Source organism: Paramacrobiotus metropolitanus, unplaced genomic scaffold, assembly GCF_019649055.1.
Source record: "Paramacrobiotus metropolitanus isolate TYO unplaced genomic scaffold, Prichtersi_v1.0 Parri_scaffold0000188, whole genome shotgun sequence".
Taxonomy (NCBI): domain Eukaryota; kingdom Metazoa; phylum Tardigrada; class Eutardigrada; order Parachela; family Macrobiotidae; genus Paramacrobiotus; species Paramacrobiotus metropolitanus.
This window is the reverse complement of record NW_026570408.1, coordinates 158,945-166,685: the sequence shown is the minus strand read 5'-3', so window position 1 is coordinate 166,685 and position 7,741 is coordinate 158,945.

Sequence of the window (7,741 nt, the reverse complement as noted above, 5' to 3'; positions counted from 1 at the left end):
TGCAGAACCTGCTTAGATGCGAGTCAAACCGACCTGGCATCAACCCTCGGCTAACACGATGGGCACTGGCTTTACAAGGGCGGGACATAACCATCAAGTATAAGCCAGGAGTTTTCTGCGACAATGCGGACGCCTTGTCGAGGTGGCCACTCGAACGGAGTGATGACAAAGATCCACACGAAGAGTTGGATCAGGTGCCTAACTTTGAAGACTTTAAGGACGAAATTAAAGTCTGCACCATACGGACCTTACGACGTCTAAGGACAACGCATACAAGAAAAAGAAGAGGGATGAGAAGGAACCACCGGAAATTCCACTTCCACCACCTCTTCCCGGATGTAACGTCATTTCGGACTGGGATGACCTAAGTACCACAGAAGTACGGGTCGTCAACGTACCAGCTCCGAAGACGTCGGACCTCAACATACAGGACCGACCATCCGGACCGCAAATACGGCGGAAGAGACGGACGAGTTGAGCCCACATGGCGAGACACTCGTACCGCCCGTGTCAACAAACGCGGAATTGCGCAAAGCACAGCTGCGAGACCCGCACTTACGGAAAATCATCGATGAACTGGAGAACCTGGATAAACTCGACTACAAGTCGAAGTACACCGAGCATTACCAAATGGCTCAGGGACTCCTATATCGATTGAAGACAATTAACGACAAGCTGGAACGATGCTTCGTCGTACCTCTCTTCATGCGAACGAACATCATACGCTCGCTACATGATGGGAAAACCGGAAACCACTTCGGACGCGATAAAACCGTAGAAGCATTGAAGTTGCGCTACTACTGGGAACGGATGTCAACCGACGTGTTTGAATACATTCGGAAATGCCGACAGTGCATTTTGGCCAACAAGGTCCGACGTCCCCCACCGGGTAAACTCCAGAAGATGGAGGTTGGTGAAGCTTGGTATCGCATCTACGCGGACTTCAAGGGACCTTTACCTCGAACGCAGACGAAAGGATACCAATACATCGCAGTTGTAACCGACCAGCTGACGAAGTTCACCATCGCCCGGGCAACTAAAACAAACACTGCGAAGGAATTTGAAAAGTTTTTCGTGGAAGATGTCCTGCTGAAGTACGGAATGCCGACCTTCATCCACTCGGACCGAGGGACGCACTTCACGGCGAAAACATTCGCTAAAGTTGCGAGGATTTTCGGCATCCAACATACGCTTGGAACAGCCTATCATCCGGAAGGTCAAGGACAAGTCGAACGGCAAATGCAGACGATATGGGACGGAATACGAAAGTTCTGCAATATAAAGGACGGACACCGTTGGCACAGAGCCTTACCATATGTCGTCTGCGGGATGAACAGAGCAGTCCATGCCTCGACCAAATTTTCACCTTACCATATGCTGTATGGTCGGGAAATGACCATGCCACAGGACTTAGTGGCCGGGACGAACGCACCTGAACAGTATACGGATAAGGAACACTACATCAGGCGGATAAAAGAACGACTTCAGATGGCTCACGAAATTGCGCGCATCAACATCGATGAAGCCTTTGAACGGAGCGCCGAAGTTTATAATAAGAAGAAGTCATCACCGACCTTCAAACCACGAGACAAGGTAACGGTGGAATTCCCAACTAAGGACCCCGCCAGGATGGAACGATACGACGGAGAGTGGACGGTCATCAGTTACGTTGGCCCAAACAACCTGCTACTCCGAAGTGAGGACGGACGTGAAGACACCGTAGCCGTCGACCGAGTGAAACACTTCCCAGCCGACGCACGTCGACCAGTAACTCGGTCATCTGGTCAAAAGAAGCCGGATAATGACCTGGGAACCGACCCCACAGAAGGGAAGGCGACCAGTAAGTCGACCAAAAAGCCTGAAGTAACCATCGAGCAATCGGAGAAATCGAACTTAACCGACCAACCCGAAGTAACGGTTAAGAAAAGAGGTCGAGGTCGACCTCGGAAGAAACCGCCGATGGACTTCGAGACACCAGCCCTGCAGGAATTGCAGAAGCAAAATGTGATACCGGATGAACCAGCTGAACCGACCTCGGAGAAGCCTAAGGAGTCGGACAACAAGTCCAAAGAACCGGTTCAGCCATCCAATCAACCCACGGAAGAATCCAAGAGGTCGGTGACTAAACCGGCAAGAAAGAAGAAGTCGGATAAGACGACCGACCAGGCGGCACCGACCACAGAAGTCGAAGTGGCCGACCCGGCAGTCGCACCGACGAAGCCAAAACGGACTAACAAGAAAAGGACGGTTAAATCAACCGACCCGGCGGCACCGACCACGGAAGTCGAAGTGACCGACCAGGAGGTCGGACTGCCCAAACCGAAACGGAAGATCGGAACGGTTAAGAAACCGAAATTAACAGCACAACAAGTGCTGGAGGAAACTGAAGTCGCTGAAGACGAAGCTCACAAGGAGATCCTCGATAGAATTTCGGAAGGACGAGCGGACTCGGAGAAACCAGTCAAAACAGCAAAATCAAAGACACCTAAACAAGCAGTCACAACAGAACAGACTCAGTCATAGGGCCATAGGCGTAACTTAGAATAAGTTATAGTCATAGGTAGCTTAACAGTAGCTAGGTATAGGCCGACCTTTGGTGTCGAAATGGAACCTCTTCAGTTGACCGGAACATCTTCAGTTGAATTTACGGGAGTTGGTAGAATTCTAACGCGCCGTATTCCTCTCCTTAACAGCAGACAACAATGTCGGGCCGACAACGCAACGACCCACCTTCTAGCGGATCCAACAGCGGACGCAGTGGTAGCGGCTCGAATCGGTCGCACCCTTACTCGCAACCATACCCGTCTCACCATCGCTCGACCTCGCGATCGGATAATTCGCGGTCGGCAACGAACACACCGCTGCCGCAGGTACATAACCCGCATGCTAACGATACAGCTAATGTCTTAGCAGGTTTAACGGTCGGGCCAGAACGAAGCCCACAATATCGACCAGTACCACCGCAGCATCTGCCACCGAACACCGGATTTACGACTGGCGGACTTCTCGTCAACTATGGCGCGAACGGGAACCAATCTGCCACGGTAACTGCGGGCGACCCACTCGGTCAAGCGCAACCTTACCGTTGGACGGTACCAACAACAATGGTTGGTCCGACCTTCCCAGTGCCGACGTTAGTGCCGGGAATGGTGAACGTACCACCGCCGATTTTCACAACGCCTACTTTGGCGTCGAGCCAGCCGACATGGGCTGGACCTGTAACTCGATACGTGCCAGTGTCGGGAGGAATGGGAACGATAACTCCGACGTCACCAACGCGATTCGGGACGTTCAGCGCGATAGGGCCAAACAATACCCTATCACCTCCTCGACTTGGAACATTCAGTATCGCGGGAGTGGTTCCACCTCTACCAATGACGGGACCAGTCTCACCAACTCGTATTGGACTCCCGGGACAACCGATTCCGTGGGGGGATCCACATCTGGCACAGTACTTGATTCAGTCGCTTAACCAGCACTTGAATCAGTACGGAGGACAGGCCCCACATGGGACTGTACTGGCAACGACCACACAAGTCGTACCGCCGCGACCTCCTCCGCCACCACCGACTGAACTTCCCATACCGACCTCTACGCAAAGTAGGGCGATACCAACGGGAGAGTTACGGAAACTCGACCAAATCGCTCGTGACCAGGCGCGTGACTTGACGCACCAGTTGTCGACAATTACACCGACAACTCCTGGTTACCTAGACAGAAGGGTGGAAATCCTGGATCGAATTTCCGGACTCCAGACCTTCATTAACGACAACACGAATATATTCGCGATTCGGAACCAACGAGCGGCCCAACCGACGTCCGCCTCCACAGCTCAACCGTCATCGACAACGACCACGCAAGTCGTTACGTCGATGCCTCCACCACAGGAACCGACCTCGTCTACCACACAGCCTGGTAGTCGGACATCCTTCGCGGAGGCCATGGAACGCAGAAAGCGGCGGGATGCTGAGCTGAAACGATCGAAGTTGGACGAACTCCGACAACAACGAGAAGACGCGTGGAACGAAACGGTTGAACTCAGACAGACGCTACATAAGCTGTCTACTGAACAACCTGACAACCATGCCGCATGGAAAGAGGTCATGGACCAACTAATTGGTTGGGACCATTACATGAGGGATATGGATGAACAAATCGAGAAAGAGTGAACACCGCCTCCGGAACTCGCCATTGTCCCTCCGACTCAGCAGATACAACTGGTTCAGCCGAGTCCGACCTCGCCAGCTACGGTGCCCAATATGCCGAACATGCAACCTCAACCAGCACCGAACCCACCGGCCCAACAGGAGGCAGTAGTAGATCCGATTATACAGGAACTACAGTACCTCCAGCGGGTATCAGACATAATGATGACCCGAATGGAGGCGGTCGGACAAGATCGGAGACTCGAACTGCACGAGTCAACCCGACTGGGAAGGGACTCCCAAGATATTAAGAAAACCAATGCCCAGATCCAACACGCGATCAAGAACGGCATCCCCAAGGAACAACTGCCCTTAGCGACCTTTCACCAAAAGATAGCTCACCTTCGGCAGTTAATGGACCAGTACCCCCAGTACTCCCAAAACTTAGAAGCGTCAGAAGGGCGATCCGAACAACTACGGATACCCGACCCTGTGGCCATCGCTTCCACGCTGAACGAGGCCAGACGACTTCGCCAGGTATGGACCATGGACGAACACATAATGGACTTAGGCGAGGTAATCGGCAACGCACAACGACTTGCCGACCTGGATAGAGCCATCTACTCGGCAGAACGCCTTAGCAGCCGAGGTCGACCAACAACGGACGACGAAGCTCAACGGCTCATTAACATCCTGGAGCGATTAAAAACTCTGATCCAGAACGAACCTTTAATGGCGGAACAACAAGTTCCCCAAAACCGCGATAGGAAGTATCAAGCAATGGCACTCCAAACGGAGCAGTCCAAGCAGACAGAAGCAGCTTGGAGAGCCATTCTCGAAGGTAAAGAAACGCTTCGGACAATCTACGAACGCGTCTTGCTGGGCACCGAACCAAGGGCCTTAACCAAAATTGCCGACCTCCGAGCTTACATAAAGCTCGCAGAGGGCCTGGTTAAGAAAGACCCGTCAACCGCAACGGTGCAGGAAAAACACCAGCTTCGGATGGCGGTCGAGTGGATTGAGAGACAAAATCTCCTCGAAAAGAACCCTCCATCGCAGATACCCCTACCGAACCGGAATTATGTGGTATCCCCGGACTTCTCCACACAGTCAGCAAGTCCAGCGACGTCGCCGAGGACGGCCCTGCACAACAAAGTACAGGAAGACCGCCAAACCCGGATATCCACCCACATTTCGGATGGATGGGACCGGCTCGACGACCTTCAACGGGCATATGTACACCTGACACCTACGGACCCAGATGCCATTAGAACGGCACGTCAGAAGATCGACACCTTGGCTGCTTACTTAAAGCAAGCCCAGGATCTCTTCGATAAGGTCGATCCGAACGACACTGAAAGCCGACAACTTCGGTCGGTAATCGAAAGGATCGTAGAAATCCTTGATTCAGAATCGTCGTGCACTCGGATTGCCACACCATTACCTCCTCAACGGCCAGCACCGACCACAACAGCAGTAATGACGTTGGTACGGACGACACCGATACCCGACGTCCTAAAGCACGTTGAAACAATCAACCATGCCGGACGGGACTTGGCCGAAATTTACAATTACCACCTGAATCGACCGATGTCACCAACAAAAGTGACCGACCTCGAACGAACGGATCGACACCTGCGGATCGAGCTGGACTTCGCTGAAACACTTAGCGAATGGGGCGTCCCAACATGTGGCCAACCCAGAGAACGGTTGGAGGAAGCTCTTCGGTCGATAATCGACCATGTTAAACGGTATCAGCCGGTGCCAACACAAGCACCAGCCAGAGAGGCAACGCCACCTGAAGCGGAACCCTCTCCAGCCATATCACCGACACCTGCTGATGGACATGAATTCGCTGAAGACACCAGAGACCAACAGGAGGTCGACCTGGATGAAATCGAAAATCAGTACCGAGAAGCTGTAGATACGCTGGAGAATCTAGCCAAACAGCTTCGCGACCTCAACTCAGCAGATAAGTCGGAAGAACGCCTGAAGGTAGCGCTGGAACAACAGCATACCATCTGCTCCAGACGAGTTGATGACTTATGGAAGATCTTGGAGGCGAATCCACGCTTCAAAACACAAGGCGAACTTGACCGGGAGGAAATGAAGAGGTTGAAGACGGACTTCGCCCGGGCAGAACAAATAGCTGCCAACCTCCAGGCCCAGATCAACAAGATGGAAGGCCACGACCCAACAATGGCTAACGTGAAGAGAGCACTGCAGGATCAACTTAGATTCTCGCAGATACGCGTCACTGACCTCCAAAACAAAATCGACGGTCACCGTAGAATGATGACTCGGATAGCAGCAAAGCAGCAGCCGACCTCAACAGGAGGACCGGCTCAGCCGAAGCCACCAGTACAGGACTTGGCTACGTTAAGAAGCGCCCTAAGTTACGCGGAAGAAATCGTTGTCAACATGACAGTGCGACTCGCCGGCATGGATGACAAAGATCCAGCTCAAGCAGCCGACAAGAAGGCCGCTGAAGACCGACTGACGTCCTCGCAACAACGAGTCCGCGAACTAACGGCGGAAATCGCCGCGTTTCAAAGTCAGCAGTCAGCACCGACCTCGACTAGCTCGACTCAGCCGACCTCTACAGCAGGACCGGCCCCACCGACCTCAACAGTAGGAACGGTTCAGCCTAAGCCAGCGGACATTAGCGACCGACCCATGTCCCCGGTTACTGAAGCTAGAATAATGTCAGCAATACCGGACCCAGGAACGATGCCAACAAGCGCACCACCTCACTTAGTTAACCTGGTGAATCAGACGATGGAACTCATCACAGAAATGAGAGCCCGTCGAATCTTTTGTGATTCCAACAGCCGGTTAGCACAAGACTTGGACCGTGACATCTTGGCCTGGGGCACTAACGTAAAGTTCCTCCGCCAACTCCACCATCCAGACGCGCCGAAGACTCCCGGCATAAGAGGCCATATAATAAGGACCTCTTCCTGGTTGGAGACGCGAGTCCGAGATTACATTGAAGAACGGGACCGTGACCAACAACGAAAGGAAACCTCTGAAGCATCGCTGCGAACTGCAGCAACGGATCGTCGAGCTCGGATCACACAAATCCAGTCGACACGTAACCCGACGGACCCTTTCGCGGTTCCACAATCCATACCGGACGACGAAATTCAGTTAACTCTGCAGACGGCGGACAGACTGATTGGTGAACTCTACCAGCTACGGGACTCAACCGACCCGCAGACTCCGCAGTACTGCCAGATCGACATTAACCTGGGCCACTTGGAGAACAATACCAAGGAGGTCCGGTTCATTCTCCGACCTGAAACGCAACGGACCGTCAAGAATCAGGATCGGCTACGGATTCTTAAAGTCAAAATAGACAGCTTCGCGGAAGACTTCTACAAACGCAAACAACAGGAAGCAGAACGCAAGCTGAAAACTCCCGCGAAGAAGATTAAGGCGACACTTAAGCCACCGGTCCAACCTGTCAAACCATTAGAGGTTCAACAAGATGAACCAATGGATGAAGTACCGCCACTCGGGAACGAACTCGAGGTCGGTGCATTCGAACAGGTGGATATGGATACTTCTGAAACACCAACAACACCGCAGGACGG